The sequence below is a fragment of the Lepisosteus platostomus genome, chromosome 12 (assembly GCF_059453375.1).
Source record: "Lepisosteus platostomus isolate fLepPlt1 chromosome 12, fLepPlt1.hap1, whole genome shotgun sequence".
In the NCBI taxonomy this organism is placed as follows: Eukaryota; Metazoa; Chordata; class Actinopteri; order Semionotiformes; family Lepisosteidae; genus Lepisosteus; species Lepisosteus platostomus.
In genome coordinates, this window is record NC_142622.1 from 19,238,836 (window position 1) to 19,264,434 (window position 25,599).

At 37.9% G+C, this 25,599-nt stretch overlaps 1 protein-coding gene across 7 annotated transcripts in view; it reads left to right on the forward strand.

Moving 5' to 3' along the window:
- Nucleotides 1-25,599, forward strand: part of znf516 (zinc finger protein 516) — a 70,409-nt gene that overhangs the window by 13,632 nt on the left and 31,178 nt on the right. The window contains exon 1 of one of the 7 annotated variants that reach the window (XM_088601285.1): nucleotides 11,193-11,322. The exons of the other annotated variants lie outside the window; for them this stretch is intronic. The gene's annotated coding sequence lies outside the window, so the exon portion shown is untranslated. Of the gene's footprint in view, nucleotides 1-11,192; nucleotides 11,323-25,599 lie in introns of those variants that run through there. 7 annotated transcript variants of the gene reach the window in all.

Here is a 25,599-nt window from a genome sequence, read left to right on the forward strand (position 1 = left end):
TGCATAGCTCTGCAGAGACACTTTTTCAATGTGCAGTGAAATCATGAGACAGTTCGCTTGTTTTGTGCTGTTATCTTCAAGTTGTCTCCTTACAATCCAGTTGAGGGAAGTCCAGTGTGTAAAATGTGTCAGGAGCTTGAGATGTACAGTACATGCTAGATAGCCAAGGGCGGAGCTTGCCAGTCTCAAACAGTCAGACTGACTTCGACCCACAATGTCCTGGAAAAGTTGCATTCTCTTTTTCCTGTTCTGCATAATCCTTCTATCAATTCATTTTTAGTGAGCCTATGGGACTGTTTCTTTGTTAAATTTGCAACATTGTTATTTTACTAGAAAAAGGAAGCATTTTTTATTCCAGCTCAACTGTGTGTATGTGAAAGCAACAGCATGCAGTGTTAAATGAACACAGTGTCTTGGCAGGATGTTTAAAAATAGGAACACAAGGTTCTCCTTTTTTTTACAGATGTACTGCAGAAACTAGTTTATGAGAGGGTCGTCTTTGTGTGAGCAGAATTCATTTACAATATGTCCTGTTCACATGTGGGAAATTCAAGGCTAGAAAATCTGCTTTTGTGAGATAGTAAGGTAACGCTACTTTCAAAGTACATGTTTTATTCTTTCAAGTAGTACTTCAGTGATTGTGATTTCTGAGAAGGAGATAGATTTTTGTGGAAGATTTTAAACAAGTGTGTATAATGTAGTTGAAAACCTTACTTTCTTTGCTTTCTTTTTTGTGTAAAATATGTACTTTTTCTTTGGGTAGAGAAGAAGATGAACTGGGTAGTAGTTCAGTTTCAGAGTCAGTGTGGGCCAGTATTTTCTTTGACACCTAAACTTGTTAAATGTATTTCACATCATACCTGTTATTCTAGATTATTCCTGACCCTCTCTGTCAAAGAAACAGCCAGAGTTCAATTTGTGCCTACCTTGTTGTGTTTTAGGAGTATTATGTAATAAAACACTTTTGGGTTTCTGTACCTTCTCAGTGACGTTTCTCAAGTTACTATCAATCTTCAGGCACAGCACATCATCTTTTGTTCAGGGCACTAAATGCACCCAAAACATATTTTAGGAAGTTGGGTAGAGACTAAAATACCACATGGTTGTTCGTATGGAGGGATATTTTGCTAGATCAAGTTTTCTAAAATGACACGTGTAACAGATGATTGTCATCATCAGGCGTCAATTATTCAGTCATTCTTTTTTTCCTTTTCATTTGTGCTTAGATTCTGTTTTGGTCTTAGAAATGAATAAAAAAAACAAGAGAAGGCCATTGCTAGGAGACATCACCTCGACTACAAACTTTTCAGCAGAAGAAAATATGAAAGAGATGGAAATGGTTGAATCTGTAAGAAGTACACAACATTTGGGGATTATTTCATGAGAAGTATTGCACTGGTGAACACCTGTCTTTGAAACTGAGGCATTTTCCAGCTGTAAATTGTCGCTCTCCAAACATAAATGGCAAAAACCATGTTAAGAGTTTGATGGTCCTGGATATTTGTTGTGTCTGTGGGTTTGTTATTGTTTCAGAATGGTTGCCAACGGTAACAAGCTGATTTAGGTTGTTAAGGTGAAATGGAAACCTGGAGAGCCTGCAGGGGCAGGACTGGAGACCCCTGCTAGCGGCTATTAGGACTAGAACTCTGCTCTGTCTCTCTTTGCTTGTCTGATGTTGTGATGTTCCCCAGAACTTGGGCAGGAACACCTCTTTTTGGTGTGTGCATCAGTTTGCACATCCCTGAAATCCACAGTTGTGGCATAGATGCTTCATGTAACTGAGACACTGCTGGAGGAATCGAAACACAGATTCCTTCACTCTGATTCAAGGATGTGCTTAAGAAGAACCCAGGTTGTGATATTTTTCACTTCTTACTGCTGTAAAGCACATCAGGCACTCTGCAATCCTGTCCCAGAGGCTGTGTGTCATTTGGCTGCCTGCTCCCCAGGCTCCTCATGCATTTTTGATGGCTTCTGTGCCTGAGATTAAGTACCATACCGTGGCAGTTAAACTCACATTGCAAGGTAGGTCCGTGAAAGAAGCCTAATCCGGGTGCGTGCTTGGTGTGGAGTGCAGACAGGCCTTCTCCTAGGGTTGCCAGCTGAGGTTTAACTCAGCCATGCTTGATGTCTCTGTTGGTCTTGTTATTTCTGAAAAGTTTAGTTAAGCACTCAAATGGGCTTCCTGTTTATAAAGCAGAGTTTAGCAGCTGAATTACAAGAGGCTGGAATTTCGATAAAGCCAAACTCTGCTGTTTCTCGGTGACCTTGAGGAGACTGAGCTTTTGTTGGCACAGCACATTTTTTTTTCACTGATGTCAAGCCACTAACAGCACATAGTATAGTAATTAAATGTTCTCTCAGTGTTGTGCTGCTCTGTGGTGGGTGCTTAACATAATTAGATTAGTACTTTAGGAGTCACTGGACATCATGCATTTTCAAATAAGATTCATGAGGTGGAATTCCAAATCATTTTGGTTTTCATGTTGCCCCTGTGCATTGATTAAAACAACACCATATGTGTAATTACTGTTTCCATGGAGGAATTAGTTTGTTTGATGAAGTGGCATTAGGTACAACAGAGAGCAAACTGGTTTTCCGTTTTCCACTAGAGAACCACTGCTAAAGTACATGAAGATATTGAGCATGAATTGTCCCTTTATTCGCTGTGTATTCTGTTACCCTATCCCCATCATTTTAAAAGTTTATGACCTTATCCTACTTTTATCACAGCGTGGTCACATAGCGTTTGTTGCCATGGAGCTCCCTTCCTTCTGCGAATAAAGTTGGGGCTGTTTTTATACAGTAGTTTTATTTTCCCTACTGTATCTTAAGACTTCCCTTCTTTTTAATAATGAATTGCTTGATGACGCTCTCAATGACCTATTATAATTTAAAAAAAAAGACTGAAAGGGTGGCCAGTAACTACTGTTCCTGTAGGTGATAACTAAATGGATTAAACTCTTTCAATGACACTGGAAATCTCTTTTTTTAAGACATTAACATGTTTTTTATTGTTATGCCTTTTTATTGATCATTTATGCACCTGTCCATTGGAAAAATCAGCTATTCCAAGCTGCCTCATGTTGTCAGTGTTTAAGGCAATATCTCTCACTTAAAGGTCATTCAAAATTGGAGCTGAGATCTGCAGGTCAGATTAGGATCCAAGCACTTGTTCTTATTTCTATATTTTCTTAAAATCATTTGGCTGCAGGCTACATTAGATATCTGTTGCCTTATACCCAGGGGTGCCAGCCAACATAGAGAGGCAGCTTTCTTCCATTGCTTATTTAAAAACACCCTCGCCCTGTCGCCAGAGGGAGGTAATGAGGAAATTCCCTCACATGTCCCTTGACAGACAATATTTACACTCCTTAAATTTGTTACTTAGCATCAGAAAAAATGCTGACTTGATTTGGTTATGATCTTTGTCAAGCCCACTGATGGCACTGTCTGAATAATTTAGGGAAACAAACTGGAAAAGTCTCCAGGCAATAACTAATAATGTAATGCAGTGGATGTGTTCATTAACAGTGGATGTCACCCTAACCTTGCCTTAGTACACAGGGGGGATGCAGGATTTTGCAGATGAACTGCTGCTGCACTGCACACTGCCAAAGGCTGCACCAGGTGATCAACAAAGAAAATGCAGGTTAAGTGATGTGTTCTTTAGTATGAGTTTTTATGAAGTGTGCTTTTTTTTTTTGCATTACTCCCATAGAGTTTTTGTCTGAGCCCTGTGTCATTAATCTGCCCCCTCTTTTCATTGGTGCCGCATATTCATGTAGAAAGCAGCAGAGGATAGGACAACAAGATGCTGCTAAAGATTCAAATAGTCCAGAGAGAAATGTGACTCAGGATCACTAATATATTTCTGTGATCTTTTACGCAATTATTCCACCACTTCTGCAACTGCTCTTAAGCATCCTGTTTCATCTGAGAAGTGTCAAGTTCTTAAAGAATTCATGAAAACTTTCCTATATATATACTTCAACTTTGCACTTAAAGTGGTACATTTGTTGCATCAAATTGTGTTTTCTCTGCATAAACCTTTCATACGCATGAAATTACATAATCCATCCATTTTCTATTGGCTTCCAATTCAGGGATGTGGGGGAACTGGAGCCTTTCCTGACACGCAGCAGGAACAAGACATGTCCCTGGATGGGGCACTAGTCCGTTGCAGGGCGCACACAGACACAAATGCATGTACTCACACCAGGGCCATTTTTCCTTGAAGTTAATTAACCTACCAGCAGGTCTTGCCATTATTGGAGGAAACGGAAGGAACTGACAAAAACCCACACTAACACCAGGAGAACATGCAGACTCCACACAGACAGCAACACAGGTTCAGAGTTGAATCGAGGACCCCAATGCTGAAAGGCAGCAGTTTTAATCCCTGCTCCACTGTGTCTCCAGAGATTACATAATTTACCTAATTTAATTAACATAAGGAGTGACAAAGTCAGTTGAGCTTCTGAGCTTTCTTAGCAAATTGATTTTTTAATAGCAATTCTAATTGGGCCACGGATGAACATTTTTAGCATAGCTGAGTCAGGACACAGAGGAAACTGTACAACACATGCCCTCGATTAAAAAATCTAATATAATTGATTCCCAGTTTGAAAAGACTTTGCTTTCAGTGGCATTACCAACTCAAGTGTTAAAACCAATCTATGTTTTCTCATGTCAAACCCAGTCAGCACATATTCCCCTTATCTTCCTTACTTACTTTCTTACATCATCTAATGCATGATGTCCACTTTAAGAAGTGAAAATGAAAACAGTTTTCTGAACAGTAGTTTGTTCTGAGAGTGTCTCTCAGATTCACTGTATATTATTCATTCTCTGAAATTGTCTCTTATTTCAGGAACACTGTTGCTACATTCCAGTTCTGAATGAAAAGATTGAGTCTACAGAAGACTGTCACTAATTCATTTGATAACCAAGACAAATGGGTGCTGTACAGCTGTCACTACTGATACCTGCAGCGTAACTGGTGTCCGACGAAGGGAGTAGCTCTGCTGTTGATTTGAACAGACAAAAGTGGCCAAAGAGGAAGCAGATGTTCAAATTAGTAACGTCTCACCCTCACAGGAACCAAAAATAAAGCAGATTTTGACAGTTCTGAAGAAAGAGGCCATTTTAGATTACGACATTTATGGTGGATTTGGATTAACAGTTCCGACAGTAAATTCCACAACCATCTGTTTGATTTCTTTTGTGGGTTTTAAGGCCGGAAGATTTCAACAGCGGACAATCGTATTCTGAAAACAGTTGCTATTCATGGTGTCCAATGCTTGCAGCAATGATTTTTTCTGAAAACTATGGTAGCTGAGGAGCAATTTTGTGAGACTGATGAACATAACGGCCAAACATACAGGTTTGCAGTGGTAGAACAAGATTACAAAATGAGAAAACACAGTGATACATGTGGGATGCACTTGGTGACACCTAGAGAGGTAGGTATAGTTATTGATGATGCAAAGTCAATGGAAGCAGTACTGTAGGTATGGTACAGTAGACTGACTGAAAACACCTTACACTCTTAGTGTGGTAAACTTTCTTCTTGAACTTTTAGATGCTATCTTTGAAGCCTGTCCTGTGTGCCACATGTCCTAATGGTGTTATGTGCAGCCATTTTGTCTGTCATGGAGTTGCTGGAGGTTCTGTGTCAGTTTACAGCCACCTGTAAAGAATTCTTCAGAGGATATGAAGATTGACACTGCGCTCCTTTCTGTCTGTTCAGAATGCTGTCATTTCAAAACTGTGTGTTACGTTGGGAGAGGCAGCAGTATGGATCAGTATGGATCAGTGGTTAGGGGCCTTCACCTGGTACTTGGAAGTAGGGCTGGGCGATATGGCCAAAAACATTATCATGATAAAAATTTTCATATCAGTTGATATCGATAATTATCACGATAAATGTCAAATCATTATTTCTTTCAAGTTTAAAGGTAGAATTTTTCTCCTGAGTGAAAGTTGAAGAAACCAGACAGTTAATTGGTAAATTAAACAACTCTATATTTTAAGAACACAACAAACACTTGCCAAACAGCTGAAACATTAAACAAAACTGAGGTAGAGAGTATTCAAGTCTTTTTTATGTGAAAATATGCATGAGTAAAATTTACAAAATAAATATCTTAATATAAAAATTAAATACTGCAGTGTGATAAAACACACATAGAAGATAGCTCAGGCAGACTGCAAAGTTTAAAGTGCTCTGTTTTATGTCTGATTGTAAAAAGCCAAAATATCTCCAAATTACCGAAGTTGAATGACCTTTTCTGTCGACGGAGCTGGTTGTTGGCAGCACTACATTTGCTTCAGTGTCACTCATTTCTCCACTCTAACTACAATCCTGTCAGCCACCACTGTGTGGATAAAGAACACCACATAAGCTGCCCGGTTTGCAACACACACGCGCACTTGCGCATTAATTTGTGCGCATGCGCATATCATGCGCAAAGCATAAACATATATATCGAACATTTATCGAACTTTTGTTAAAATTATATCGAGGAAAATTATATCGTGATAATTATCGTTATCAAATCATCTCCCAGCACTACTTGGAAGGTTGTCAATTCCCAAGGGGTAGGCCCGGCCTGTGTACCCTTTGCTTAGAGTGCTTCAGTTTAACTATAATGTGGCCGTAGAAATTTAAGTTACTTTGGATAAAATAAATGAAGAAGAATAATCAGCCAGTGCAGAGTAAGTGTGCTTTTCCAGGTCCTGGCTGAAGACCAGAAGCTCTTGCTGTCACCTCCTCTTTCCCTCCACTTCCTCTGGTCAAGAGCTCAAGAGGAGGAGGACAGAACGCTACTCTGGTTTCTGTTCTCTCGTTTCTATTTGCTCTACCTAAGCAATGGAAGAAAAGGGAGATGCTGTATATGTTGGGGTGTAGGATTACCTGAAACAGATGAGGCTTTAACTGTTTCTCTGAGGTTGACGTGGTATTATCATACTCTCATTTGACCAACGTCCTGCAGAAAAACAGGCCGCAAACATTTGACTTTTTTAACAAATCATATAAAAAACAAATATTAAAGAGAAGCTATTATTATGTATCATATAAAATCTAATATGCAGTTATTTTTTGTAGAGTTTTTGGCATTAGTGCATTCAGGCATTAGACCAGCCTTGCCTTCTAGGTCTTTCTCAGCAGTTTGTTGTAAAGCAATGAAGATAAAAGAGAAAGAAACTCAGGGAAGGAAATATTAATAGAATTTCATTTCTAACTCAAATTTATGTTGTTCTAATAAACTAATCTGTTGAGGGAAATCTAATAAATCTAATATTCTGACTTTGTAGCCTATAGTCAGATGAATATTATTGATTTTAAGGACACGCTGTAGTCTGTCCTTCTCAAGCACAACACAATGTCATTAATCTTTCCCAGATTGTGTGCAGCACACCTGATTGTGTCATCAGCTGACAGAGAGGCACAGATCACAGAGTAATGGGAGACACGTTGTCCTCAAGGCAGGTCTGCTATCGAGTGCTCACTTGATTGTGGGCAGTGCATGGATTTTTGAAGGAACTAGGATGATGGCTCCCAGGATTGAATTTCTTGGTTAAAACACTACATGGGGATGGGTGGGTTTCTGAAACTTTTTATGACTGAAGCAGAAATGGCTGTATTAATGAATGTTTACCGTGCTATCTCTGCACAGTATGTGTGAAGTTCTACAATGGTTTCTGCTCTTGAAGTTGTAGTTTCCTGTGGTTCACTGTAGGTCTTTATAATTTACCACGTATTTACAGTGATTTCAAAGTGCTTTACTTCACTATATTTTGCTTTTACTATTGCATCTGGCATTACACTGTAATAAGGAAGAATGCTTTGCAGGAGGGTGCAAACCCACACTCCCTTCTGCTCCAGACTTTAAAACTTCACTCAAGACACAGTGAGCTTTCAGGAGTGGGGTGGCTATCTGTGTCACATGGCAGATGTGCTCCCCCTAGAATAACTTCCATATCATAAATATTGTATTACTGTGTGCGTCTTATTGATTATTTTTCTGGGTAACACAAAAAAAGTATTTTTTTTTTAAATAGAACATTCTTTTATTTTCACTCCAAGCCATGAATAGCCTGTGGTTAAGCAGCATTGCCTTGCTAGAGCCCCTGTACTGCACAGTAGGCAATGAGGACCTCCGCAGGACGTGCTTCAAGCTACAAGCGGAGAAGCTTTTTGGATTTGGGGTACCCAACTTGATTGCACCACCTCTGGAAGGAGCCCTTTTTGCAGCTGGCTGTTGACGTAGCCCAGACTGGGGATTTTTAGACGCACACGTTTATTGGTTGACCTTTACTGTTTCTAAAGTAGCTCACGGTAGTTAAGAGGGATTTAAGATTTGGACTTACAATTCTGTAGGCATGTTTTAGTAGTGTTTGCTTTACACTGCACAAAATACTGTAGCGCTTTGCTCTCTTTCCACGGGGGGTAATAATTGTTTGAACTAGTAGGAGACAGGCCATGGTGAGGAAGGTTGATCACATTTTAAGTTCCCATATTTTCTATTTGGGTACGGGTTACTGATTAATCAATTGAAGGTTGTTGACCTCTTTTGGACACCTCCCTGTAAAAAAGGTGCTGTATCCTGTCTCTTTGACTCTTTAGAACAATAGCAGTTTTTGACTTGCTCACTTTGGCCAGGGAAAATGATTTTAAAAGAACACAAGAAATATATTTAGATATATTCAGTAAAATAAGAGACTCATGTTACACTTTTTTGTGATGTAAAAATATTGCAGTTTATCTCTACCTATAAACTGTAGAGAATAGATTATTGTGTTTTTGTAGTGATTAAAGAGGGTTTTGTATCTTAACGTTCGGAACTCACTGTGTTTCTTACAAACACTGCCAAAACCCTAATTGCAAAAGGCAGTGGAGGAGTGTTTGCAGTTTGATGACAAGCTGAAAGAAAACAATGTTGGGCTTGGTGATTTAATGCCAGAGAAAGTCCCAAACCTTTTGTGGGAGACAATGTGTTTTTCTTCATATCTCTCAAGTGGATGGCTATATGTAGGTGGAAGTAGGACGTTATTTCTTACTACATCCCATTTCAGATGTGCAATTGCTACATACTAAATGCAACACTTTCAATAAGGGCAAAGTAAAAATGGAAATGTACTCTAAAACATTATCTTGTATTTGAGCAAAATGTCCCAACATGTCAGAAATTACTCAGTAGAAGAATATAATATTTTGCTTTACAAGTGGTTCACTGTGCTTTGAAACATATTGGTAGTAGTCCTTTTGCTTCTTGTGTCTAATTTGTAGAATAAGCCCATAACCATCATATTAAGTCCTTTGACATAATGCTGAGCCTAGCAGGGAGCTGAAGTTAATTTGAATTTAATGGCATTGGAAGAAAAAGATTTGTTATGGTGGCTGGGATAGTGTGACTGGATCTCACTGTCAAGCAAAGCAAAATTGCTCCCACTCCTCTACAGTCCTCCTTCCTGAGGAATTTACTTAAAGAGTCAGCTGAAGAAGAACTATCTGTAAATATGGATCTCTTTGGTTGTCAGTAGTGCCAGTTTCACAATTCCCCCTCGGTGTCTGACATTCAGCACAGTGTGAAAATATAAAGCTGGGCTCCAATCTGTTGATAGGAGTCACTTTCATTAGCTAAAACTTTTATGTGCTCATGTCATGTGAGATTTCCTTCCCAAGAGCCACTAGATATTGAAAACTCGGTATGAGTGCCTATACTTATGTAGGCCCCGAGGCGGTGTGGCACTTTCTACTGGGTTGCCTGGCAACCAATGACATTGTAACATGTGAACTTAATACTGTCTTAGGTAACTTGTTATGTTTAAACATTAATTTTAAATGTTAATTTTGTTTATTTTTATTATTTGTTCCTTGAATTATATACCCAGTTTAGTTTTCTCCTAGTTTCCATAATCATGTTCAATACTGTCCATCACCAGTATTCTGGCAATATATTGTATTGCAGAATTCTTGATGTGATTTTGTATTTAAATACATTTTATGCACTGCATAAAGATACTGTATCTTGTAGATCTGTTTATTTTTGTTTTTCTATGAATATGATGAGAGGAATTATTGTCTTTGTAACAAAAAAAGATATACTGTAGAAGTGAGTACATTTTTCCATAATTTGGAATTTGGCCATGATGATGTATCTCAAGGCTGTATTGCTGCCAACAGAGGAGATGATCTGAGTTGAGCTGTCTGGAAGCATTTAATAATCCTTGTTCACAATGCTTTATTTAGAGACTGAACCAATGGCATACCAGATTACACTTTTCATACTCTTAATCTCAATCATTAACTACCATACAAAATAAATAACACACTGGTAATGAGCTGCCAGCATGAGGCGTGTTTAGTGTCAGACCTGAAAGTACTCTTAAGTACTTTAAAAAAATTGAATAATTCTGAATGCTTTTAGTCTTCCTCAATCCTATGTGCCTTGTTTTTCTGAAGAAAGTACTTCCCATTCAGATACACGTAGAGCATGTTTGGTCGTCTGTCTTGGGCCAATTCTATTTTTTTTCTTTAGGGTAACTCAGTGTCTGTGTGCTGCTAAGAATTCAAAGAAGCCTTTGTAAAAAGTAAGGCTTTATCCAACTCCTTATTTAAAACACCTTGTGGAGCGCATTATTGTGCCGCAGTTGGAGCAGTTCCTCGGGGTTAAAAGGCATTGACACTACCTTTAGTGCGAACTCTTTCCTCATAGGTCAGCTGTTATATAATAGCATCTGCATTTGGCATATGATCTTCCATCAGCAAATTTGTGTTTAAAGTGCTTTGTTCTTATAATAATTTGACGTGTCAACATAAATAACAAAAACAGAAAAAACAGTGAAACCTTTCACTTTTACTGTCACATGTCATGTTTTTTAACAGAATTTGCTGATAATTGATGTAGAGGACTTGCTCTGTGTTTCTGTCACGTGTTGTGCAAAGGCAAAATAATAATAATCTATTCAGTGCTTGATCAAAAGCTCACAACAATAATCCTTGCTTATTTGTTGTGTAACAGGGTTAAGGATTTAGTGCTCAGGCATAGTAACAGAGCCCCACGTCAGAATGACACAGGCAGCACCAAATGACTCCCTACACTGAACATCTAATCTGAAGGCTGCACCTTTGGGATACAAATATTTCTTTTCACCATTTTGTATCACCCTTGAAACATTTTTATACATCTTTTGCAGCCTTTATATTAGCAACAGTGGTCATTTTTGCACTAGTACTGGAGAAGGTTTTCTGCACAGATACATCTGTAATATGTACACATGGCTGGGCCATGTGCTCACAGTTTCACCTTGAGTGTAAGTAACTTTAATCCGTCTTGGCTTTTAATATCGGGCAGGAGCTCAGTCTCACTGCCACACGCTATCACATCAGTTCTCTGGGAAGGGTGTAAGTGGTCGTGGTATATAAACATACCGATAGTATAGGCAGATAGAAGTATAAAAAAAAGAGTACCCTTTGTCAAGGCCACCCCAAGAAATTTTTTTCTGATATATAAAAAAAAGTATATAAAGAGTGTTAAAATATACCAGTAGCAATAGGGCGGTGACTTTGTATAAATTGTTTACTTTGTGTTATTAGGAAGTATATTTCTGTACCTATTTAGTAAGCAATCTCTCGTAGCAAAAAGCCTTTGTTCATTTTTTAAGGTTTTTGTCAATGATTGGAAGCATGAAGTGAACTGTTATAAATGAAGCCTTGAGATGAATATTCATATAGAAGAATGCATGTAGAACTCTTTTTTATTTGTCATGAGGCAGTTCGGGAAGGCACAGGCAATGTAGGGAGTCATATTTTGGCAAGGCATGGCTAGAGGAGCTTGTTTTGTGTGTGAATTTGAAAATATGTTTTCTTTGTGTGACCCTTCTGCTGAAGTGTAGTGGGACCAGGACAGCCTTTTTTTCCTGAAGACAAAAGCCATTGTTCAGTGGAAAGAGGAGAATTACTTCATTTTAATTATTCTCCTCCCCCATAACCCCGGTACCTGTATTAGCTAAGGCCTTGTGGGTGTCTTAAGAGACGGAGTGCTGCAATTCTTTTTAATCACTGGGAGAGGTCACTTTTTGTGGTGAAGGGGTTTCCTTTCATAGCCTTCCCAGAGCAGAGTACTTTTGTCCGCTGTCTAAAGTGGGCCGCTCCTAGAGCCGAGAGGTTCATTCTGCTTAAGCACACCAAAAATATCATCCTGTTGCCACCTGTTTGCTTCAATTTCAAAGAGTTCATGATGTCTTCTGGAATTCCACTTTGTTAGTTGGGTTTATTTGCTTGATCCACCCCCTTTCTCTTTGTTAAGGAAATGAACTTCACTCCCAAGAGCAGCAGGCAGATGGCACTCGACTGTCTCTACCAGTGCTGACTTAGCCCCTGTTGTCCAGATGTCAAGGGTTTGACCCTGACTCTGACTAGATTTCTTCCAGCCTGCTGTGCACTACTAGGACTGAGAAGGCACAGTCAACCAGGCTGCCCCGACTTGCTATGCAAAAGCCAATTTTAGAGAATCTTGCTGTCAGTGAGAAACACAGTTGCCTTTTTACTGATCACACCGTACATGTAAAGCTAAATAGTGTGACAGAAATACAGTACCAGGTGCATTATGAGCAACCACAGTAAATTAGAGTCAGGATCAAAATGATCTGTGACGATGAAACCTGTGATTAAATGTGACTAAAATGTATTCTTTCTGACAACCCAGCTATTACTGCATTTCATGCTGTCACATGTTTTCCCAGTAACTTAAAATATTTACTTATTCACTTTACAAGTGTACTAAACATGAAATATAATTATTTTCAGTCTGTTTGAATCATCTTTATTAAACGCCCTGTTTCACATAATGAACTCATTTGCTCTGAAGTGTTGAAAATGGTGTTTCTTCGAAGACCACAAGACCACAAGAAAAATGTATGAATGAGGGAGGCTGTTCAGTCTGTTTTGCTCACTTGGTTGGTAGTACTGTAGCTTAATGCTCTAATAATCTCATCTAGTCTTTTGTTTAAGGTTTCCAGAGAACCTGCCCTTTTTGTTCTAGATGTATTTCATGCAGATTTACCTATTCCAGGAGAAAAAAAAAACATCTGTGGAAAATGCATCTCTGGGTTTAAATTTGGGGAAGAAAAATAGCTACAGTACTACATTGACACCTCCACTTTAGTATCTTATTTTTAACAGATTTGTAACAGTGACTTTCTTCAAATGATTTTTAAAAATGCAATCACAAGTACAGAAATGGTGTGAACTCTCTCAGAACATTAAATGTTAATATTAAATGTTGTAGAGAACATAACACTACCGTACAAGCAAATCAGTGGAAGCTTGAATTTTTCATTGTGCGTGGCTTTACACAGATGCTCATAGAATGCTGTTGTGTACTATGCTGTGTGCCACAGAGTTCATGCAGTGCAGTGTGAAAATAGGGCAGTTCTGCTGTGTCTGGGGCCAGGCAGGGTTCTGTGTCGTGGAAGTGATTTTTTAGTAACAGGAAGTGACAGCAGACCCTGTTAAGTGTGCCTTTAACAATATGTGTTTTCAAAAAGTATAATATTAGTATGTTCATCTCTTGATCTTCTATTTTCCCTGTTTTGTGAAAAAAGAAAACCAAAACTAGCTACTGTTATCTCATATACAATAAATCTCAGTTGCAAATTAGCAAACTCAAAACTGAACTGCTGGGCCTTGATTAGGGTGGAGTGTTTACTGTAGTTCAGTTGATTGTGTAATGCAAATGACAGATCTGTCCTGTTTTCTAAAGTAGCCCTGCTTTTTGTTTTTGTTTCCTTTTGAGTAGTATTGGTGCTGTGTAGCAAGTCTTTGAATTTTAAAAACCTATCTACCATAGCTGATCAAAGTAAACAGGCTCCCTGTCCAGCACCTGCAACACATATTCCATTAACAAATCACTTGTTAGTATCCCAGCAATAAGCTTAAATGTTTGCTTAGTATTAGCTTCCTGTTGAACTGAAAGACAAAACACAGACTGCCATGCTTGCTTATCTGCAATTGCTGATATAAGAATTCATGCCCAATATCTCCAACAATGTTATTCACTAAAGTCTAATGTATATCAAACGTCGTTTCTTAAAATATACTGGTGTTATGGCAAAAAAAATCTGCCCTTTAAAAAAAAAGATTTTGAGTCATTACTAATCACTTGACAATGTTTGTAGCAGTAAAGATGTTAATGTCCTGGCTGATTTCACTCTGGCCTTGTGTAATGTGACCTCTCTAAAGTTCCCCTTTAATTGAATTGATGAAGCAAATTCTGCTTTCTCTATCTGAACAGCTGTGCAGTGGGGGGCTGTAATTCTGTTACAGGTGAAGTGGGTCCCCTCCTATATGCACAGCACCATTTTATCCATTGGGAAAAGAAACACTGTACAATGTAAGCAATCAATTTTAAACAATTTTAAGCAATCAATTTTAAGTTTATTGAACATGCATTCATTCTAGCTAGTGGATGTTTAGTTAAGCAATTACAGTGAGAATATTCCTAGATATAAATCTGTTCACATATATCTTCCTGAAAATTCTTATTTATTGAAAAACAAGAGTATGAAATAGAGATTTGATTGCTGGATTGTGTTGCTGTATTAAATCTGAAACCCCTCTTGGGCCATATTTGATGTGTATTAACAAAAGATCTTTAATGCGCTATTAAAGGCTAAGCTAAGTACTTGATTGCGCTTTGCATTGTTTAGATTTAGTCAGTAAAGTGTTTTCACAGCTGAGATATAATTGCCAAAACAGGTGTCTGAAAAAGAGATGATTGCATTCATCCATTTGAGCTTGTTCCCTTTGAGTATGTTCGAGATATTTCTTCATTTTGAATATGCAATATGCATGAATGGCTTCAATAAATTTGCATCCTTAGGCAATTATGCATATGTGATTTTTGGCTATATGCTGCTACTTTGTCTGAGAATGTCCTCTCATATACAGAGGATTGTAAATGATGGATTAGAGTCCTAAAGAAAGCTGATTTTAGCTATCATGCGCCCGAATTCCATTTTCACTATCATGACATCAATATTGTTATACAGCATATATAGTAACAACAAACTAGTTTGTGTGAGCTGAAAATTTCCCTTAATTGATTGGTGATGAAGATATGAAGGATAGATGCTCCACTGGTTAAAGAAGAAAAGGCAATTCTTTTTCAAGCCATGACACAGTTACTGACCTATCATGTGCTCCATCTAGAGATTCTAGAGATATCAGTGACTCGACAGTCATTTTTGGTACCAAAATTCACTAAACTGAATAATAAGGAAGACTATACAGAGTTATAAGTATTGTTAGTTGCTAAGGATTAAAATAGAGACCTCATTAAATATAAAGAAATCACCTGTGTTCTGAATGTTGGGTGATGCTTAAAGAAATGAAGTGTTGCTCAATTTGCAGAGGAACATTTGTTCTTTAGTGGTTTGGACTCAGTGAGTACGTCGAGAGAGACCGATAAAAGGTTTAAGATACTTTCTAAGGTTTTTCTTTATTACTGCCTTTTCTTCTTTCCCTTCTTCCTTATCCTGTTCTCTACTAAAATGCAGACACTAGAATGATTAATGTATGTTTCTACAGTGTATGAGCATGGACTAACAAATGTGTAAGAAATATGTTCAGACGGTGAAAAAGTAAACTTTGTAAACTAAAATAAAATCTAATTTTCAGGTAAGAGTTACTATTCTGCTTGCCACAGATGTTAAAATACACTTTCTTTTCCATTAGATTTGCTTTTTCTGGTACTTTAATGTACCATACAGCTGTAAATAGTGTTAGTGGACCGGCAGATGTCTGAATTTCCTGTGGACTGGAATTTTCCTGTGGACTGGAAACACTGTGCTTTAGAAGGTGCCTTTCTTCAGATAAGGTGTCAAACCCAAATCCTGAGTGCTTGGTTATTAAAGATCTCAAGGCTCTATTTGAAAGAATAAGGGTGTTAACCCCAGGGCTCCTGGTTAAATTTCACTCTAGCTTTGGACAATCTGGCTATTCAAAAGTTCTCCCTTGTGTGACCTGGTGAAGGATTTTGTCATTTGTCCATCTGATATTCTGTGTAGCGGGGCTGCTGGTGCAGAATGGCTATTGTGTGTCACTCAGGAGGGGACTGCTATTGCAAGTGGCTCCTTAGCACCTTTGGGATCAGAATTGCTTTGCTTCGACGCAGCTAAGTTGTGTCAAATAGTTAAAGCACTATCAATTTGACATTGCAAAGTTGTTTTGCAAAATATAGTTTTGTTTTTGAGAACAGTTTTTAGGGTAAAGTTTAACAGGGTGGTGTTTTTTGCGCATATCAGTATTCATATTCGCATATCAAGCTTTCTCTCTGATTTACATTCTGAGGTTTCTTGAATACTTAGTATAATTACCCTATACATTGTTTGGTCTTCAACCTGTTTTAAGTTATTCTACTGTTCTCTATATAATCTTTTTAATTTTGTTTTTTAGCTGGTCACTTGATATGTGATTAAGCTTAAATATACCCATGTACAGTATATTGTGTATGTCTTTCCCCCACCATTTGCAAAATGAAATTAGTTCTTTAAATTAGGAGTAACAGTAGACGACTAAAAGTCTTTTTCCCATTCCCTGTGAACCCCAGGCTGGGCAGGCGGTCAGCACCCAAAGCATTATTTAAAATATTCTTGGTCACGATGACTTAATCCTTTGGTTGTGTGCCTTTGATAGGGTCCTCTTGCTTTTCACTGCTCAAAATTGTAAAGTTATGAACTATGTGTTTTTGCATTTTAAATTACAAATACAGTAGCTATTAAGCACAATTGCATGTGATTTGCAAAACGTATTTATTTTGTAGACCTTGAGTTTCTCTGCATCATGGAGGCTGGGACCCTTAGAGGTTATATGACAAGATGTAATGTTTGCGATAGCAGCTTCGCTTTCTGTAGGTAAAGAAAGGCGATTTGTGGGACTCATGAATCCTGCAGGGCTTACAATGCATGGCTGAAGCTGTAGTGTGTTGATGTTGCCTTATTATTGTGGGTGATTTGAAGTGGAAGAGGCTGAATTATGTTCCCAACCTCCCCCTCTCTTCTTCTCACACACCTTGGAGACTGCTCTGGGGAATATTAGGAGTGTGTTTTTGTTCTGGTGTTTTTTGTTTGCCTGGCAGCTACGTGAAGTAAGTAGGTTGTTTGCCTTTTGTTCCCAAGGTTCGGGAGTAAAAGATAAAAGATCACAGCACCGTTGAGCTCCCAATCTGTGGTGAATGCCCAAGCCCCCTTTTCTGTGTTTGTGCTGAGCTGGTTATAACGTCAAGTAAAATAAATGTTCTGACAGCTGATTGGACGCTGTTCTTCTGCAACAAATGCACAAAAAAATTGCTAAGAGCAGGATAGCAGATTTTGCGTGTGCATGAATGTGGTTGTGTGTTTTTCATACAGCATTTTATATGGATGGCCAGCTTGTCTCACAAGTTTTTGTAGTTAGTTACTATATTTATTGTCCTTATATTATTTACTGTTGTAGAACTCTTGTTTCCTGCACACGCTTGTGAGAAAAATTAATACATAGCCGTCCTTTAGTCAGCTATCATAAATATGCATAAGTAATTTTGAGATTTATATGTGATGGGCAGAGCCAGGCTGTGAAGAATATTGCTTTAAAGTACTTCTCTTTAGGATAGCAAACCAGGCCTCCATATGTAGGGGTGGTGCTCTCAGACACTCCCTGATAAACCTTAGACACACCCTGAGTGTTACAGTACTTGCAGAATGGTACTGGAGACATTTAAGAAACAAACCTGAAAGGTTTATTCATTTCTGAATTAATCAGCAATGTACATAATTTATTTCCTTAAACTGCTACCTAAATGAGACCTACTGTATAACAAATTCACTTTTTTAGGCCTTTAATATTCCTGTACTCTTGGTCGGTGGATGGAGGCATGGAGTTTGCACATCTCACACTGCCATCTGTACTGAACCCTCAATAGGGCTGTACGCTATTTTGTACTGTTGTTTATCCTTTGTTTCAGACCTACAGGTGGATTGCTCGTAGTTTCAGACCTGCCACAGGTCTGTGTGTTGTTTTGGACCTGCAGCAGGATTGTGTGCTCTGAAATTTAGGCGGTTGGGTGTTTTGTACCTGCATCTAGACTGCACACTGTATTGGCTGGACAGCATATTAATAAAAGCCTGTGGAAATATGGAGAAATCAGTGCTGTAGGGAGCAGCCTTTTAATAGCACTAGTAAACACTGGAACTCAGCCCTGTGTTGTGCCTTTACAAAGTCACTGGCAGTAGCTGCTTTTGTTATTAACTTGCTATTGAAAGAGGTGAATTCTCACCACTGCTTCCACAGATCCTATTATCCTGTGGTTGTATCGGCAGCAGCTCTTCTGCAGAACATCCCACGATAGTCCCCTGGGTTGCACTAAACCCAACTCCATTAAGCACAAAAATTCCTAACAGTAAACGTGACTTCATCAGGAGTGATTAAATATGGAGACATTTGTTTCGAGGCTTAGTTTCCTCAGGGAACAATACTCAAAAGCTTTCACTGCCAAATGCCTTTCAAAGTAAAACAAAACAAAAGACTTGAACAGACATTATCAAAAAAAAATTTTCCTGGGCATTGAAGATGTTTTTTTGCACGTGTATACCCTTGTCTAGCCTTTCAGAAATGAGCAAACAAACACAGTTGCTTTCCTGGTTCTGGGGAGTGAATATCCTTGTGAACATCAGCCCTTGCTGCAGCCTCTGGTGTGGCTTTAACTTTGATAACTGCACAAGCAACAACATTTTGTTTTCTCAAAAAACAGTTCCTGTGGCAAAACCAAGAAGAGGAGAAAAAAATACACCCAGCTTTCTCGAATGAAAAATGCAGCACCTTGGAATGTCAGGTGGTGGAACAAACAGCAAAAGTTTGGCGGCTAAGATTCTTAAACATGCAGTTTCAATGCTGAGACAAAACGTGGTTCTTTTTTGATTTCTTGTCCTGCCTGGGATACGCTCCCTAACCAAATGGAATTCTAGTTCTAAAAAGGTCACACCAATCTACACAAACAAGGAAGCGGAGGAGCAGCCAGAGGTTAGTGCGTTGTGTAAGAAATAAAAAAGAGAAACTGGAAAGGAAACATTATAGGTCACAGGTTTCCTATTACTATAAGTGAAGCTGTTTGCATGTATACCACTAGATAAGTGAGTGCAAACAGACTCCAGGTAACCAGGGAAGCTTTGAGTTCTTTGATGTCCTTCTGCCTGATGAACCTCCCCCTCCCACAACTGTTGTGTTAGCGATTGTGTAACTGCTGCCAAAGTTGGTACTTTTCAAGCGACCGCAGCCCTTATTATCAAATCAATAAACAGCAACTTCCACTTTGGGTTAGACACGACTGCGTACAAAAAAGGGAAATAAAGAAAAAGAAAAAGAGGGAGGCAACATCTAAAAGTAGGGTTGCTGGTAGTAATGTAAAGTGAACTTCGACATGGCAGGAGCCATGTGTAGGAAAGTGTTGGGCCCTAACTTGAAAAAGTATCACAAAGGTTTTTGATAGTCTTGGGTTGGGGTTCTGTTTCCCTTGTGACAAGTAGATTGTGCAGGTTGCAATAAGCTAAACAACCATACTTACGGTCAACTGTAAAAGGAAAAGTGTATCAGAAGAACACAGCGCTTCAGGCTGTCGATGTGTGAGACTCTGGACATGTCTGTTAGCCTCGGGGTAAACTGCTGCATTCCACAGTCAAAGTTCCTGGTTGCTTTTCAAGTCCCATTTTAATTGGCTGTGTAGAATAGGATTGTGGGGTCTGGAGAGGCTGTTTCCACAGAGAATGAATGCCTCAACTTTTGGCATGGAGACCGTCGTCTCTTTGTAAGGCTTGCAACACGTTCTGTACCACAGTTAATGCTACTGTGCTCAATCACATGGTTCGTCCACCAGTTTTAAAATTTCATTCTCTGAAAGCAAGGTGTTTCACATAGTCATAGATTTGGGAAGTTTGAAAAAGCTGATCAAATTTAAAAGTAAAATTGTATAGTAAAAAAAAATGTGTGTGGTAGTAACTAGAATTCCCAGGCTTTGCAAATGTACACAATTTGATTTTTTAATTAGTGTTTTAAGGTATGTTGCATACTGAAACTTTGCTGCACATACTAACTTTGTCATATATTCTGAATTTGATTAAGTTGATAAAAGAACACATAAACCAGGAGTCAGGGGTTAAAGTCTCACAATTCTGTAACATACTAGTTATTATTATTGGGATTCAACAGTTTAATAAGTAGAGCACAGTGCTTTTCATAACAAAATCTAATGTGACAGTCAACCATACCACCTGCAGTCTCTGTCCTTTGCTGCTGTAGAACCAAAAAATAGCCTTTTATTTGCAATAATTGCACAATTTCGCATTTTGGGCAGCACGGCTTTGACTCTTTGGCATGTTGTTCCCTTTGTTCACACCCAAATATATTTGTGGTGCAAATCCTCCCTTGGCCAAACCCCTTCGTCCACAATAAGCTGTTTGAGACCCCTGCTGTTATCTTACTCCCTGGACATGACGTGTTCTGACAGCCCGTGTGATCAACACAATAGAGTTCCAGTCCAGCAATGAGGTAGGCCGGTCCCCCATCCTGGCAGAGTGGGAGAAGACATGTCACAGTCACAGTTAACTGACTCTTCTTCTGAGGCTCATGCTTGCTTTGGACCCAGAACACAATTCCCTGACAATTAATGGATCTGACAAATTCTTATTCTCAGCAGCTCTGCATACAGTAGGCTCTTTTTCCCAGGAGTCACAGTGGGTTTTGGAAGAATATGGTTCCAGGTTTCGAATTTCCAATTTCCACTCTTGTGTCCAAACCAGGGAGGATTGGGCAAGAGCTTACTAGTTTGATAATTAATGGTGCTTATAATTTTACAACTTTAAACTTTGATGTGTTAAGTTATTTATTGCTTCTTAAAAGAATATGTGGAAGTTAAATCTTCTAGTTAACTTCCCCCCAAAATATTGGATTTCATTAGCTAGATCAGTTACCGTGCCCTTATACAGTTATCCTTTTCATTTATTAAAGAAGTCAGAGGTACTGACATTAAACGATGTACTTTAATGAGTCAAGGCACCTTATAACATAACTTCCTGGGCTTTTACATTTTAACCATAAAATAGGTGATACAGCAGGGTTATCATGTATTGGTCTGTTTGAAAACTTATTTTGCTAGTTAATGACATGTTTACTATGATTCTCTGAAAAAAAAATATGATTAAAGAATACACTGTTTGGCACTGGTAACAATTAAAAAAAAAACTTGGCTTCCATTTACCTGAGCTGGAAATATACAGTATATAATAGTGGTTAATAAAGAGCTGAGATGCCTTTTTGTCTCTCATGACTAGATGATTGAGTTATTCAGAATGTGTATAAAGAATATCTTCCAGAGGAATCTGTATGCTTTGCTTAGTAGCAAATGGATTTTCTTTGCAGTCCACATGGATATGATTTGTTCTTCTTTACACAAAGGGCAGTGTGGGACCCTCTGCCCAGCCATGTTGTTGAAGCTGATACCTGCTAACTACCAAACTGTTAGTGGTAATTTATTTATTATTAATGTATTTAGGTCCTTAACCTAAATGTTCTGCCATGATACTTTTGTTCAGGAATCTTTTTCAATGTTTTTACCAAAAGTGGACACATTTACTACAGTATGAAGATTTGTTTTTCACAGATGCTGGAGCTACACACAAGTAATGAATTGCAAAAAAAGAAATATTTGTTCAGTAAGCTTGTGGTTAGATTTGTTATTTCATGGATATAAAAATGAAAGTGATATGTTAAACATTACACCTCTCTGACAGGCCAAAACATGCTTTACTTTCACTTTTCACCGTCTTTGAACTGCTTCGTCTTATCCAGGACTGGGAAGCATACACAGCACACTGGAATCTTTGTGTTTATAGGATAAAAAGACAGATTTATGGAGCTTAGCACAAGAAACAGATTTAGCTCCTTTTTTTCGAGGAAGAAATCTGCATATTTTGTTTTTCATTTCGGATTTTAGATACACAGTCAGTTATTCAGAAATGTCTTTTAGTTTGCCTTCTGCTCTTTTTAAACACAGTTTGGAAAGACCGTGGTTCACTATGATATTGTAGCATGCAAATTCAAACTCAGTAAATGTCTTAAAAGCACAGAAGAGAAAACTAAAAACTTTGGAGCACCGACATTTTTTGTAATCATTTTTTAAATAATGCTGGTGAATAAAAGTCATAACTTAAACAGCTAAGGTGACAAATCTAATCTTCTTTTAGGGCCTTCAGACAGCCTTTAGCCTTTGTTACTGTTTAATTGGATTTAAATAGTATTGAGGAGGAAATTTACTGGAAAAACGTATGGGTGGATATAAATTTGGCTTCCAAATGTCCCAATCATTGATTTTTCAACAGTGCGCAGGGCCCCTCAAAGATATTATAAAGTAGAACTTGTCCCCAATCTCTTATTGTGTGTCTTGTCCATGGATGGCTTTAGTCACCCTTTTCCATGTTGTCTACATTCAATTATTTCACACAAGAATATTCCTTGCTCGCACCTGGTGCTCCTCTGAAATTCCAGTTTTGGCCTTTCACAGCAGCAGTAAGGTGGTGGTCTTTGGCTTATCTCATCGGGCCTAAAAAGATGTTGTTGGTGTTTTGCTGGGAGCCTTCCCTTCCCTGTCATCACTGGATCCTGGCCTTTCTAGATATTATTGAAATGGGGCAGCTTTCTACTGCTCGGATTCATCATGCCAGGGGGATGGTGGAGGCACAGGGTCAGGCCTTTATTGCTTCTATATGATTTCACATCTGGAGTTCTTTGGCAGGGGACTAAGCGGGAGGGAACTAGTGATTGTGGAGATGTGTGTTGGGTGGGGAAAATGCTGCATTTGATTTATGTTCTAGAAAATTAAACAAAATTAAAAATGTTCACCAGATAATATCTCATTGTGTAAGAACCATGATTGTATGATTATGTAAGACAGAGGAAGGATGATATAATGAATCAGTTTGTTTAAAATACAATGAATGTGGATCTTTCTTATGCCAGTTCTATCAGTTCTTAACACTGTAAATATGGAAGGCACACAAAAGAATCAGGTCCAAATTTGGACATTTAATTAATTTATGATCCTAAATGCAATTAAGCATCTTAGGAAAAGCAGACAGCAGATAAACTTAAAAATAACAGAATCAGACAAGTTCCTGTCACGTATTAAAATGTGTATATACAGGATAACATTTCTTTAAACTTGGCCATTCCAAAAATGTAGAAGAACTTTAGTCAAAGCCATGTAAATGTTAAAGTGTATTGACTGGTCCAGTGATTAGTAATGTGAAGAGACAGGAGTACACCGTTTTTTTTCTCTGTGCTAATAAACACCAGTTTTATCATGGTTGATGGGAATGTTCTCTAATCTTCACACAGATGAGCTACCTGTGACTCGGCAGTGGTAGTAATTTAACGCTTGTACCTTGGAAAGCTGCTGTGGAGCTGTGGTTGCAACCTAACCAGTTAAAAGGTGTATATACCCAGTATAATAAAAAATTTGCTTAATTTAAGAAATGAGGGATTAAGTAAATTTAATTCATTTTACATCCTTGCATCTAAAAAAATAAGATTAATTAAAGCAATACAGTAGGATTAAAAGAAACAGTCAGACAATCATAGTGCAGTAACACTAGATCCTTTAATATTTAAATAGAGAAATAAAACTCTTTTTTTGGTTTCTGTGGTTTGGAATTGGACAGCCTTAAAATAATGCTCTTGTTTGCTATTTAAATTGAAGACCAATACACTTAGCATTACAACAGTCAGCACAGCTCAATTTGAAAAATTCTGTGGTCTTGCTTGATGGAGCCTAGAGAAGAAATAGCAGGGGGTATATAGGTCAGCACTAAGGTAGGCCTTTACAGTGGTGTTTCACTTCTTTAGAAACTGCTGTTGCTGTATACCTTCTCCAATACATCCAATTCATAAGGATGTTTTTGATAAACCTTTGAAAATAATTAGCACATCAATAAATTGCACTTTATGGTAACAGCTAAAAAATGTTCATTTTTGCATATTTTAAATGTTAAATTTGCAAACAATTAAACATATTCTTATTTTCTGTGCAGTATTGTTAATACGCTTCATTTATTATTGTTATTATTAAATATAAACCTATTATTATGTAATTACTTTTAATGACGCAAAGGAACAAGTAAAGGTTTATTTCATGCTGAAAAGAGGAAACACTTCGGGCATGAGTTTTAATGATGTATTAATAGTTTTGATGATGTCTAGTGAAATTTTCAAAGCAGGATGACAGCATCTGTAAAGTAATGCTGTCTTAATTGTTAAAAGCTAATCTGTAAAGAAAAATTACACAAGTACCGTTTATCTCCACTGCCAGCAGAGAACTGAAATATAGACATTTTTTAGATGTGTAATTTGCTCATATAGGATACAAAAGAGGTGAAAGACCTTATTAGACTGAATAAAAAGAGCATGATTTATGTTTTCCTGAATGCATTGACCCATGTTTGGTTCTTTTAACGTTTTTGGGGTATTATTTTTCTTTCTTTTTCTCTGGTAGCGAACACAGTGGGTCTCTTTGTCTTTCGTCTTGATGCGAGAGTGGAAATGGAGTTTGTTCATAATGGATTATTGATTGGTCTCAGAATAGGCAGCCCCCGAGGCCCTGTCATCACTGGTACTTACTCTCTCCCAAAGCAGAATGCCTGGCTTCACACAGTCAATTCAGGGCTCAGTCTATAGAATATAAGCCTCTAATTGTTAATTCCATTTAGGAGAGTTGCATAAAACAGTGCTCATGCGTTCATATAAATTTAAGGAATTTGCTTGGTTTTGTTTGTTTTTTCCCCCCTTTTTTGTTGAATGTAGTACTTTCTTCTTTGAAAGCTGATCACATTAGGATGGTGGATAGTAACTTAATATAAGACTTTATCTTAAAAGGCTAGTAAATACACAGTCTTGTTTGCCTGATGACTGTGAAAAGAGAGGTGTAAAGGGATCTCTTTTTCCAAAACACATTTACGAGTTTCAGCAGCTTTTGATTTTTACACAGTAACAGATAATGTCAGGATATCCTGATTCAAAGGGTGTGATCGCTATTTTCAAGAAAACTTTTTCCTTTTCTATGTGTTGGGCTGAAGATCTCTGTAATAATAGCAAAACAGCATATTATCCCACAATTAGTATTAAACATTTTGTTTTATTTATATATTTACTGGCAGTGTTGTCATAATTTAAAAATATTGCATTTTTAAAACTGATGAAGTTGGATCACCGCAGACATAGAAACTCTTGTGTTGCTTAAAACCAACGTTAATCTTATTACACATTAATTTGTACAACATGTGACTACCTAGTAGATGATGAGCTTAACTCTGCATTCTGATCTATTGAGTAACTGAACAGTTTATTAACTTGAACTTTTTTCAAGTGCAGAAAAACAAACAAAAATCGCCTTCATTTTATAAAGAGACTACACATTTAGTGCCAAAAGCATTCAATAATGCTTAACAATCAAAAAGGTGACCTGAGAGCAATTCAGGACATAGTTAGCAGGGCTCCCATTATTAATTCAG